Here is a 12,738-nt window from a genome sequence, read left to right on the forward strand (position 1 = left end):
CAGAGGTTTTTAGCAGCTTTATTCATAATTGCCAAAAGTTGGAAGCCACCAAGATGTTTTTTAATAGGTGAATGGATAAACAGTGGTACATCCAGCCAATGGAATATTATTCAACACAAAAAAGAAATGAGCTATCAAATATGAAAAGACATGGAAAAACCTTACATTCATACTATTAAGTGAAAGAAGCCCATTTGAAAAGGCTACATACTAGAGCCTGTGACATTTTAGAAAAGGCAAAACTATGGAGATGGTGAAAAGACTGGTAGTGGACAGGGGTTGGGGAGAAAGAGGGATGAATAGGTAGAACAGAGAGGATTTTTAAGGTAGAGAAAACACTCCATAAGATACCATAACAATGGATACATGTCATTATACATTTGTCCAAAACCACAGAATGTATAACACCAAGAAAGAACCCTAATGAAAACCCTGGGAGGAGCCTGGGGGAGCTCAGTCGGTTAAGCATCTGCCTTCAGCTCAGGTCATGATCTCAGGGTCTTGGGATCGAGGCTCAGGTCAGTATCTCAGGGTCTTGAGATCGAGCCCCTAGTCAGACTTCCTGCTCAGTGGGGAGCCTGCTTCTCCCTCTCCCTCTGCCGCTCCCCCTGCTTGTGCTCTCTGTCAAATAAAATCTTTTTTTAAATTTTTTAAAAATTAATAAAAATAAATAAACTTTGCTTTGAAAAGAAGAAAGCAAGGAAGCCCTGGACTTAGGGTAATGATAATGTGTCAATGTAGTTCATCAGTTATAACAAATTTACCATTCTGGTGCAGGATGTTGATAGCAGAGCAGGGGGCAGAAGGTATATGGGAAATTTGTATACCTTCAGCTCAATATTGCTGTAAAATTAAAACTGCTCTAAAAACTAAAATCTATTAAGCGCAGGGAGTGGGAGGGCACTCTGCATATGTGACTAAATTAAGGATCTGGAGATGGGGAGATTATCCAGAATTATCAGGGAGAGCCCAATGTAATCACAGAGGTCTTTATATGAAGGAGCAAAAGGATCAGAGTCAAACAGAGGTGTAAGGAAGGAGAGCAGCTGTCAGAGAAGAGAGAAGATGCTACACTGCTGGCTTTGAAAATGGAGGAAGGAGTCACAAGCCGAGGAATGTAAGAAGCCCCCAAAAGATGGAAAGACAAGGAAATGGATTCTCCCCTAGAGCTTCTGGAAGGAACATCTGCCACCACCTGGATTTTAGCCCAATGAAACTGATTTAAGACTTTGGACCTCCAGAACTAGAAGATCAATTTGTGATGTATGAAGACACTAAGTCTGTGGTACTTTGTTTCAGCAACAATAAGAAACTAATACAAAGACCACAACACATCCATCCAAGTGATTTCAAGAAGGCACGGCTTAGAACCAAGGCGTAAGTGTGGCTCTGAGCTTTCTCTTCCAAAGAGGGGGGATCAAATCTGGCATAATTACACTGTGTTCCTAAAATAAAAACATGCCATTTGCCTGGGAGAAATTTTTCCCATGAATCTTTATGAAGAAAACACTGAGTGATACAGTGAACAGTGTTTCCCCAAATAGTCCATAATATCAACAAAATGAGGATCCCTGCCTTCAAAGAATTTAACAATCTAAGAGGGAGAAAAAGGCATCGGCCCAGAGAACTCTAATACAGAGTGTACAAAGTGTTTTGGAAGTACCAATAAGGGAGAAAAGTAGGAAATAATAGTGTTTGTTTCTTGTCAGTTACATCCCAAACCATGAGCTCCTGAAAACTAGGTTAGCAGGTTAGCTCATGAGTCTCCTCAACCTGGGGGCCCAGGAGAGTACAGCTCTTAGGGAATAGCACATGTGATGGCCAGCCCCAAGAGAGGGTCCCCTCACCATAAAAAATGGTGTACACTCTCTTGGCTTTCAGTCTGGCCTCTCTAGACAGCCACTCCACTTTCTAGTCTGTCTCTCCTCTGAGATCTGTATTATATATATATTTTTTTTTTATTTATGAGATCTTTATAAAAATATTCTATTTTCTTTTTTTATTGTATTATATTGGATATTTTAGATAGAACCACATGAAAATGCTGATACTCAACCTCTGTTTTACCTGAAAAAAAAAAACCAAAAACAGCAATTTCATATGGCTCAACCTAATTCTTGGATTTGAAACTAATATAAAATGCCTTGACTGATACATCTATATAATAATACCATTTTACTTGGATAATTGTTTTCTAGTTACTAAGTTATCTTATCATAGACTTTGAGAAACATAAGAAAATAGAAACTACACATAATCTTGACACACAGAGATGACTTCTCTTAACAAGTCTGGCATAGATATTTTTTTACCCACAAATATACACATACTTTCTGCTTTAAAAAACAGGATTTAGGGGCGCCTGGGTGGCTCAGTCGTTAAGCGTCTGCCTTCGGCTCAGGTCATGATCCCGGGGTCCTGGGATCGAGCCCTGCATCGGGCTCCCTGCTCTGCGGGAAGCCTGCTTCTCCCTCCCCCACTCCCTCTGCTTGTGTTCCCTCTGTCGCTGTGTCTCTCTCTGTCAAATAAATAAATAAAATCTTTAAAAAAAAAAAACAGGATTTAAAAACAGCATGGCAGCTTGAACACATGCTTTTATATCTGCTTCCCACCAAGCCCCTCTAAAATGGCACTAAGGAAATATAAAATGTGAACCCACAAAGTTGAAGCATAGCGAAGAGGAAATGGGGGCAGATAAGAGATGTCAACCAATGCTGGAAACTGACAAAACACATGGCTGAGTGGTGACTATTGGAGCAGATCTGAGAACGTTGAAATCTAAGCTTTGCAGGCAGAAGCCAGTAAGAAGCAAGCCAATGTGTGCCACAGAACTCTGAAATAACTCAGGGATTGGATACATCACATACCTCTGAAATGGAGGGGGTGGGTGCTTCTGGCTAGGACCAAATGGGAAGAGTTCTTGAAATTTTACTGAAGAAACAGTTACCTTTTGAGATCCCCACCCTTCAGCCAGGCCCCCATTGCAGCAAAAAACAAGAAACTGACTTTCAGAAGAGAGAGGGTTTGAGAGGATTTGTACTCAGAGACAGCAGTCACTATTGGGGGGCAGGGGTGAGGACCATATTGAAAACAGAGGATTAAGACACAGTCCTTAGGTAACAGATTTGATGAGTCCTCAGTGAAATGACCCATCCCCAGTTACCACTGATGCCAATCAAATGGGAAAAGCCAACATTTGTAAAGCCCTACCCAGGCACACAGGCATTCCGTCAGCATTTATGTACCTCACCCTTAAATATAACTACACATATCATCAGATATCAGACATGCCAGTCAGACCAAAGGAAAAGAATAAGTTAAAAAAGGAATTCTGAGAAAACAGAGTCCATTCTGTAATCTCACCTAAGACTTGGAGTCCTTTTCCAACCTCATTCAGGTTGTTGGCAGAACTCTGTTCCTTCTGGTTGAAGGACTGAGGCCTGCAGCTCCTAGGAGCCACCCTCTCCATTACCATTTCAGAACTTGGCTGTTTGCTTTTTTCCTCCAGGCCAGCAGAATTTCTGCTGCTGCTTCATTTTGCTTTTAAGAGCTGATATGATTAGGTCAGACCCACCCAAGATGATCTCCCTTATATTAAGCCACAATCAACTAATTAGGAATCTTAATTACATCTGCAAAGTTCTTTTTGCCATATAAGGTAACATAATCACAGGAGAGATATCTCATCATCTTCAGAGGTCCTGCAAAGACTCAAAGGGAGAGGATTATATGGGGCATGTCCACCAGGGACAGAAATCTTGGCAGCCATCTTCAAATTCTGCCTACCAGAGTACATTAAAAATAAACAAGTGGAAAACCTGAAGCAACTACGAACTACAAGGGAAAAAACAAGTTGTCCAAAAAAAATGTAATCACAGTATACTGTGGCTTAACTGGAAACACAATTGTAAAAACATAAATATTAAATGTTGATTTCAACAACAGTCATGATATAAGATGATGAGAGGAGAAATTTATATTGTAAGGAAAAGGGGGTGCTAAATTCTCATCTCCTATAGTGGGAAGATAGTAAATAATGTCTAAAACTGAAAAAGCAAGAAACAGCAGTATAGACATAATGTTTAGAAATCTCAAGAAAACTGACAGAAGTAACAGCAAAAAGAGAGGAAAGTGATCGCGTCTAGAAAGAGAGAAACAGATGAATGCTGTTTTTTTCCTTATAATAAGTTTTTAACCTTATGAGTAAATAAAACACTAATAAAATTTATTTTATAATCCAATTTTTTTTTAAGATCTTATTTATTTGACACAGAGAGACACAGTGAGAGAGGGAACACAAGCAGGGGGAGTGGGAGAGGGAGAAGCAGGCTTCCTGCTGAGCAGGGAGCCCGATGCGGGGCTCGATCCCAGGACCCTGGGATCATGACCTGAGCTGAAAGCAGACACTTAACGAATGAGCGACCCAGCCACCCCTATAAGCCAATTTTTAAAATATTACATATGTTTATAAGAATATTTTCCAATGTTATCAAATAATAGCCTACATTATTATTTTAATGTTTATAAATCATTCCATCTTATAAATGTTTTATTTAACCTATCTTCTATTCTTAAATATTTACTGGGTCTGGGCGCCTGGGTGGCTCAGTTGGTTAAGCGACTGCCTTCGGCTCAGGTCATGATCCTGGAGTCCCAGGATCGAGTCCCGCATCAGGCTCCCTACTCGGCAGGGAGTCTACTTCTCCCTCTGACCCTCCTCTGTCTCATGCTCTCTCTCTCTATCTCATTCTCTCTCAAATAAATAAATAAAATCTTAAAATATATATATATATATATATTTACTGGGTCTCTCTGGGTTTTTTTATAATTTTAAAAAATTTGACAAAAATTCTAGACAATAAATATTTGGAAACATCCATAATTATTTTCTTACACTGTATTTTCAGAAATAATGCTAGTTGATGAGAACAAAACATGCTAAGCACTTCATATGCATTATCTCATTTCATCCTTATCACAATCCCATAAGGGGAGTGCTATGATTATAACCAATCCATTTTTAGGTGAGAAAAAAACATTGAAACTCAGAATGGTTTTAGTAATTTGCCCACAGGCATCTAGCCAACAAATAGTAAGGCCAGTATTTGAGCCCAAGGAGTAGTTTATTCTCTTAACCATTATGTTATACCAAGTACTTACTAAGTAAGTAAACACTGCTTATATACATGATCTCATATAATATTCATAACCTGGTAAAGAATCATTGCCACCACATTTTTAAATACAGGGAGGGCACTCAGGCTCTAAGGAATTAGATATCCTGCTCATGTCACATACCAAGAAAATTGTAAAGCCATTTCAGTCTGGGTTATTCTCATTCCAAAGGCTATTATTATTATTTTATGTACTAGCAAGGGATCAATCATTGTATATATTTAAGGAAAAAAAGGCTCAGAACCACTCATGGAGTGCTTGTCTTGCTCAGAGATAATATGCTATTCCGGCTTTCCATTACAGCGGGTTGCTGCTTTCTGAATTACTCTCTAAGAGCCTCTGTTTTGCATCCCTCACATATTTTATAAGTAGGTGTTCTGGTCAAGCTTCTTAGAAAATAAGTCACTCGGGGTGCCTGGGTGTCTCAGTCTGTTGAGCATCTACCTTCGGCTCAGGTCATGATCCCAGGGTCCTGGGACCTAGCCCCCGCATCAGGTCCCTGCTCAGCAGGGAGTCTGCCTCTCCCCCTACTCTTAAGGCTCTCCCCCGACTAGTGCTCTCTCTCACTCTCTCTCAAATAAATAAAGTCTTAAAAAAAAAAAAAAAGAAAGAAAGAAAACAAGTTACTCATTTGTTCTCTCTTCACGTCTCTTTGCAGCACAATGCTTTCCTAAAATGCAGAGTTCAATCTTAGATAATACATGATTTAATGTCATATCTTCATCATTTAAAAATAGAACTTCATACCTGCATCTTAGAGCTAAATCACTAAACTGTTTTGCCTCCAGTATCATATGCCATATTACTTTAACCTAAAACCTAGCAGCTAGCTAGAACGCCCTCTATAATTACTGTTTATTGTTTAATATATCAAGATGCAATGAGGTAGAAACTGCTATTTAAGACAAATCACTGTTTTTGTTTAATTATATGCTTTTAGAGGCATTATATTTTTTTAAAGATTTTATTTATTTATTTGACAGAGAGAGACACAGCGAGAGAGGGAACACTAGCAGGGGGAGTGGGAGAGGGAGAAGCAGGCTTCCCACAGAGCAGGGAGCCCGATGCGAGACTCAATCCCAGGACCCTGGGATCATGACCTGACCGGAAGGCAGACGCTTAACGACTGAGCCACCCAGGTGCCCCGGCATTATAATATTTATTGAGACATTTTTAAGAGACTACTAATATTTCATAAGCATTTTTTCAAGAATATTTTTGTTTTTAAAACACATTGCTAAAAAATAAAATAAAACATATTGCTATCTTTGAGATAACCTAAAGGTATTTTGATGAAAAACATTGAAAGATAATATTCTATTAAGAAAGCTAAAAATAGGGGCGCCTGGGTGGCTCAGTTTGTTAAGCGACTGCCTTCGGCTCAGGTCATGATCTCAGGGTCCTGGGATCGAGCCCTGCATCGGGCTCCCTGCTCAGCAGGAAGCCTGCTTCTCCCTCTCCCACTCCCCCTGCTTGTGTTCCCTCTCTCGCTGTCTCTCTGTCAAATAAATAAATAAAATCTTTAAAAAAAAAAAAAAGCTAAAAATAGTTTTAAAGGAAAATAATGAATAATAAAACTAGTAGATTTTAAGTCATATATTACATGGTTCTTCCTAGATTGGGGAATGCTGCACTTTCAACAAAGTGTCAAAAAACAAAAAACAAAAAAACACACACACACAACCAAAAAGCTCAACACAACTAAAAATATACATACTATTCCTAATCTGTGAAGAAGCTATGCCCTGGTGATTTAATATCAGAATGGAGATGAGGGGGCGCCTGGGTAGCTCAGTCGGTAAAGCGTCTGCCTTCAACTCAGGTCATGATCCCGGGGTCCTGGGATCGAGCGCCGCGTCTGCTCCTCCCCCCCAACCCATGCTCTCTCTATAAAATAAAATAACACGAAATGAAATGAAATGAAATGAAATGAAATGAAATGAAATGAAATGAAATGAAATGAAATGAAATGAAATAAAATAAAATAAAATAAAATAGAACGGAGATGAGGAACTGAGATGTCACACAAAACCCTAAGCTCCTAAAATCCTGGCCCCTTGCTAGCTGCAGAGACAAGCAACACTCTGGGGTGCTCAGCCACACACCATGTCTCGTCCACAATCCACCAGTGTAATTGCTGCTCCAGGTTCTCACCAACGCTTCCCAACAGGCACGAGTGGTGTACAGGGCCTGCCCCACATTCCTCATGAAGAAACAGATACACAACTACACAACCCATGTGCCAAAATCCTCTTTACGGAGCATTTGAAGTGTAACGAGGAAACTTGCTATGTAAGTAATTCTATTGTGAATTCTATAAGAGAGCAAAGACCTTCTTCTGTAAAAATCCACCTGCCTAAGAATTTCGTGTGGATCTGGATTTACACTTATGGGCCTACTTCGAAGAGGGCTTGGTGCTCACTCTGTGCTAGGCACCACGTCTGACCGCAAGGAGCTTGGGGTTGGAGGAGACTGATGAGTTACCTGCAATGCAAGTTTGGCAGGGAGTTCTCCCGAGGAGGAGGAACAGGAAAGGGAGAGCCAGGGACTCCTTCACAGAGCAGGAGACACTTAAGCTGAGTTTTGAAAGAATAGTGGTTTGCCTTGGGCACAGAAGGAACTATATTCCAGGAAGAGAGAATACGCAATAAAAAGGTCAGAGGACTAAAAACACTGGGCATTTAAATAACATCAAGGAGGTCAGCCCATGGAATACTGGACCACATGACAGTGGGCTTTGGATGTTCGGTGTTGGCACAAGTAAATGATTTTAGGTGGCACGTGGACTCACGCTGGTTATTATAATAGAGAAATGTAACCAGCATGGGAAACCCATGCCTCTAAGGATAATATTTCTTAGGCCAAGTAAAAAGTAAAACTAGAAAAGAGATGTAGTTTAAATTAAAATGTTAATAAGGCAATAGTGAAGGTAAAACTCGAACCTCACAAAGGCGGTGAGCTGACCAGTGCTTAGCAAAAGCTGCCGTGCGTGATGAGGAGTTGCAGGGTGATTTGAGGCGAGTAGACACACTGAGAATAGTATTTTAGGGTGAGCGCTTCAGGTGGTGTAGGAGCTCGGTGGGAAAGCAGGCAGGCAGGGGAGCCCTGGTGGGGGTGAGGGAGAGCAAGGAGGGCCAACGGGCAAGGAGGACTCTGCAGGGGTGAGTGCTCTTGAGAAGGCAGGGTCCACGGAAGCTGTTGCCCCTGGTATGGTGGTCAAAAGAGAAGGCACGTGTGGTCACACTCAAGTGTCTGGCTGGACAGCCAGGTGGGGGACAGGACAGTTCCCCAGGACAGAACACGGAGAAGAGCTGGGAGGAACGGGTTCCATGTTCCCCACGGGCAGGGCCATTCACTTCCAGGAAGAGTCAGCACAGCCTGGCTGTGAACACACCCTTGGACACCACCTCAATGTTCGGAACTGGGAGCTGGGCCAAGTAGATGCCCGGTTCCGTGACCTCTGGTCTTGAATGCTGCTGAAGGGATTGAGGGCAAAATGTTCCTCTCCCGCCTGATGATTCAATAAAGTTCTATCTCTCAGGCCCAGCAGCTGCTGTTGGGGGTGGGGGGAAGCATTAATTAGGGTGTGCAGTCTAGCTGATACCCGATAGCACTGCTCTGTCCTCTGGCACACAGCGGCCCGTGTCTTGGACTTAAAGGGCAGGAATTGAAAGCCAGGCAACCTGAGCTCATGGACTGGAGCGCCCCTGAACACTGCCCGGATCGCCGAGCACAGCCACAGAACCCACGTCTGCACACTGGGGGCCCGCAGCCCGCGGAAACCTAACACCTCTCTCCACCCACCTCCAGTGACACCGGGAAATTAACACTCGCCCAGGTACTGGTCAGAATTAAACTGAACCAAAAGACAGCTGCTCCTACCTTTCTTTTTTAATCACCAACATGCAGCCCTGGGGATTACTAGCTTTGGGGGGACTTAGGGAGGATTACTCTTTCATTAGTGTCTGGGGTCAGTTCCAATACAATGTCATCAGAGCCTTTTAAGATGCCCTCCGAGACCAACAGCCCATCCCTTTCCAGGTCTAAAAGGTTAGATTTTACAAAACCACTGGCAACCTACTATTTTTCAGACCCCCGAATAGCTGCAATTTTTCATCAGAAAGATCACTCAAAAATGAATTCTGCTCGGAGTTTCTAGGTATCTATGTGAATGTCATTCTAAATCCCCAATTCAGTCCCTGACAGTGATAAGAAGGCACAGCACAGGGACAGGAATACGACCGTCTCCATGTGGACAAAGTTGAAAGATCGGTGCCTTCCCTATATAGCTACCCACCATACATCCACCACCCCGAGGCAGCTAAACTGGGGACTCGGACACACGGACAATGTGTGGGAAGGCTGAGCACGTCAGAGACCAGGGAAGTAGAAAGACACATGTGTAGCCAAAGGTGTCAAAAGACATCTTAAATACTGTATGGCGGATAAACAAAATGTGTCCACAGACTCAGTCTACCTGCCTGCTTGTGACCTCATTTCCCTATTTATACTTTCATTTATTCAGAATATATTTCTCAAGTGCCTATTCTCCGTCAGGTGCTGTGCGAAGGGCCGGGGGTAGAGCAGTTGGCAAGAACAGACACAGCCCACGCCCTCTTGGAACAGAGTCTGCTAAGGGCAGGGGCACAAGTCAAGGAGGTGACGGTCGGTCTCCCAGAGGAAGCGAGGCTTACGCTGAAAGCTGAAGGGCAAGTGGGAGAAATACAGGCAAAAAGGAGAAATACAGGAAGATGACACCGCATACACCAGGCCCACACGGCCAGAGAGCATGACGGGGAAGTGACTAATGAAGGAAGGTGGGAAGGGAGGTAGGGGCCAGACCAGGAGAGACGGTTCAGTCTTGTGGGTCAGGGTGTGAGACATTGCCTCATCCTAAAAGTAATCCATCTCGAGAAGACCATTCTGGTTACAATGAAGGGAATGTACTGGAGGAGTGGACAAATTAGGGGCGTTTTGTATCTCCAACAAGTGACAGTGGGGACTTGGACCACCCCCCACCCCCACACTATCTCTCAGAATCACAAGGTCACATCGCCCCCCTACTGTACAGCAGTAACTCGAATCTAAAATGGCCTCTGTTGGTTCTCAAGGAACAGCTCCAGTTCTTGGATCAAGAATCTGGGGCACCAGCCTGTGTTTGCTTTCTTGTAGGACACGCATCCTCTCCATACCCGATGTCCCCTTATAGACTGTCAGCCAGCTGCGGTTTTCTGTCATGAAGACCACAAACCTTTCTCTTCTGGCCCTTTCTCTTCACAAACCCTGGGAATTTGTGAACAATTTCCAGCTCTATCACAGATTTCTCGAGGTGGGCTTTCATAATTATTCCCAGGGTTTTGGTTAAAAATGCCGCAGAAGGATTTTCTGCTCTGTTGACAATACCTTCCCACCATATCCACATGAACGTCCAAAGACCTTCATGGCAAGTTGGAGCGCACGCACACACACACACACACACTTTGAGCGGTTTTTCACTGTGCGCTTAGTCAATCACCACTTTTCTGCCCAGTCCTAAGAATTGCTTGGATATTCCTGCACTTTTATATCGGCTGCAGAATTTTTATTTTCAGGTGAACTTTGTACTATCTATAAATTTCTCAATTTCACCTTGTACTTCCTCTTGAGGAATGTTTATGAAAACATTAAAATAGAAGCAATTTCAATTTTGATCCTCAGTGGACCTCACTACCTGACATATTTCCTTCTTTCTTATTTTAATTCCCTCAACCTCATGATAATTTAATAATCACTACGGTCTCGTCTGTTCCGGCCCCTACCTCCCTGCCACTTTCCTTTGTTAGTCTCTTCCCTCCTCGTTCTCTGGCCGTGTGGGCCTTGCATATACGGTTTCATCTTCCTGTATTTCTCCTTTTTGCCAAGTTCCTTCCTACCTCCCCTTCAGATTTCAGCATAAGCCTTGCTTCCTCTGGGAGACCTACCCTCACCTCCCTGACTTGTGCCCCTGGTCCAAAATCATTTCTATATACAAACTTGTTAGTGATTTTTTTTTTCTTTAGACATTGTCCATTGGTTGATTATCTTATCTACCTCAAATCAAGTTCTTTGACTTTCTAAATAGAAGCTAACATTTTCTCCTTCTTGAGTTACCTTAAGGATAAACATGACTCCAGAAAACAGAAGCGTGAGTTCTATCCAACAGTTCAGAAGAAAGTAAGTTGAAACTAGATTTTTGGGAGTGGAGGGATGGGCAAAATAGGTGAAGGAGATTAAGAGGTACAAACTTCTAGTTATAAGACAAGTCATAGAGATGAAAAGTACAGCATAGGGAATATAGTCAAGATGTTATAATAACTTTGTATGGTGACAAATGGTAACTGTATTTACCATGTAAGCATTTCCTAATGTATATAATTGTCAAATCACTCTATTGTACACCTGAAACTAATGTGTCAGCTATACTTCAATTGAAATGAATGAATGAATGAATGAATGAATGAATGAATGAATGAATGAATTTAAATGTAAAAAGTTTAAAAAAGGAGACTTTGGGGGGTGGGCCTGGGTGGTTAAGCCTCTGACTCTTGATCTCGGCTAAGGTCGTGATCTCAGGGTCGTGAGATCAAGCCCCTCATCAGGTTCCGCTCAGCGGGGAATCTGCTTCTCTCTCTCTCTCTCTGCCCCCCCTCCTATGCCCCTCCTCTTGCTTGTGTTCTCTAATAAATGAACCTTTATTTCTTTACTAAATAAAGGGGGGAGGGGGAGGGAGAGAGGGAGAGAGAAACTCTAAGCAGACTTCATGCTGAATATGGAGCCCAACACAGGGCTTGATCTCACAACCCTGAGATCAGGACATGAGCCAAAACCAAGAGTCTGATGGTTAACGGACTGCGCCACCCAGGTGCCCCAAAAAAGAGGCTTTTAATACCCACTATGTATATATATCTAAATCTAATGAGAAATGTCTTTTATAATAAAAAACATATACATATATATGAGGAACCAAATGAACAGGCTTTTTTAATGTACAACTGAAGCATTTTACCTCAATTAAATGTAATCTTCTAAAACTAAATGCTGAAGCACAAAAATTCTAAGGCAGCCCAACAAACTACTCTCGTTATGAGGAAAGTAGGAAGAATGAAATCAAATTTCACCCTGCCTACACAGACATATTCACAATACTTAACTATTCTTTTGTTTTGCATCTGCTTTGATAGAACTTGAAAGAAGATGGCAAATAAAGGAAAATGTGAGAGCTGAGCAAAAAAAAAAAAAAACACACACACACAAAAAAAAGCCAGGAAGGGGAACTAAAATGGTCATTACCCTTATTAGTCAATTAGTCAAAAGCTTAAGAATTATAAAAAAGCATAAAAAGGCCATTTGAGGCTATGATAGAATCTCAAAAGTTAATAGGAGGGTATTTTTGTTTCCACTAATGGCAAACTAAATAATCCGGAACAAGTCCTCATGCTGAGGACAAATAGGTAATCTGAACAAAATAGATTCATCTCCTTGAAGTCATCAGAGAACCAACAAGATGGCAAAGAATTACAAGGTCAGGGTACAGAGGAAGTTAGA

This window comes from Mirounga angustirostris, unplaced genomic scaffold (genome assembly GCF_029215605.1).
Source record: "Mirounga angustirostris isolate CCGP_5_RB_7025 unplaced genomic scaffold, mMirAng1.0.hap1 SCAF_6, whole genome shotgun sequence".
NCBI lineage: Eukaryota > Metazoa > Chordata > Mammalia > Carnivora > Phocidae > Mirounga > Mirounga angustirostris.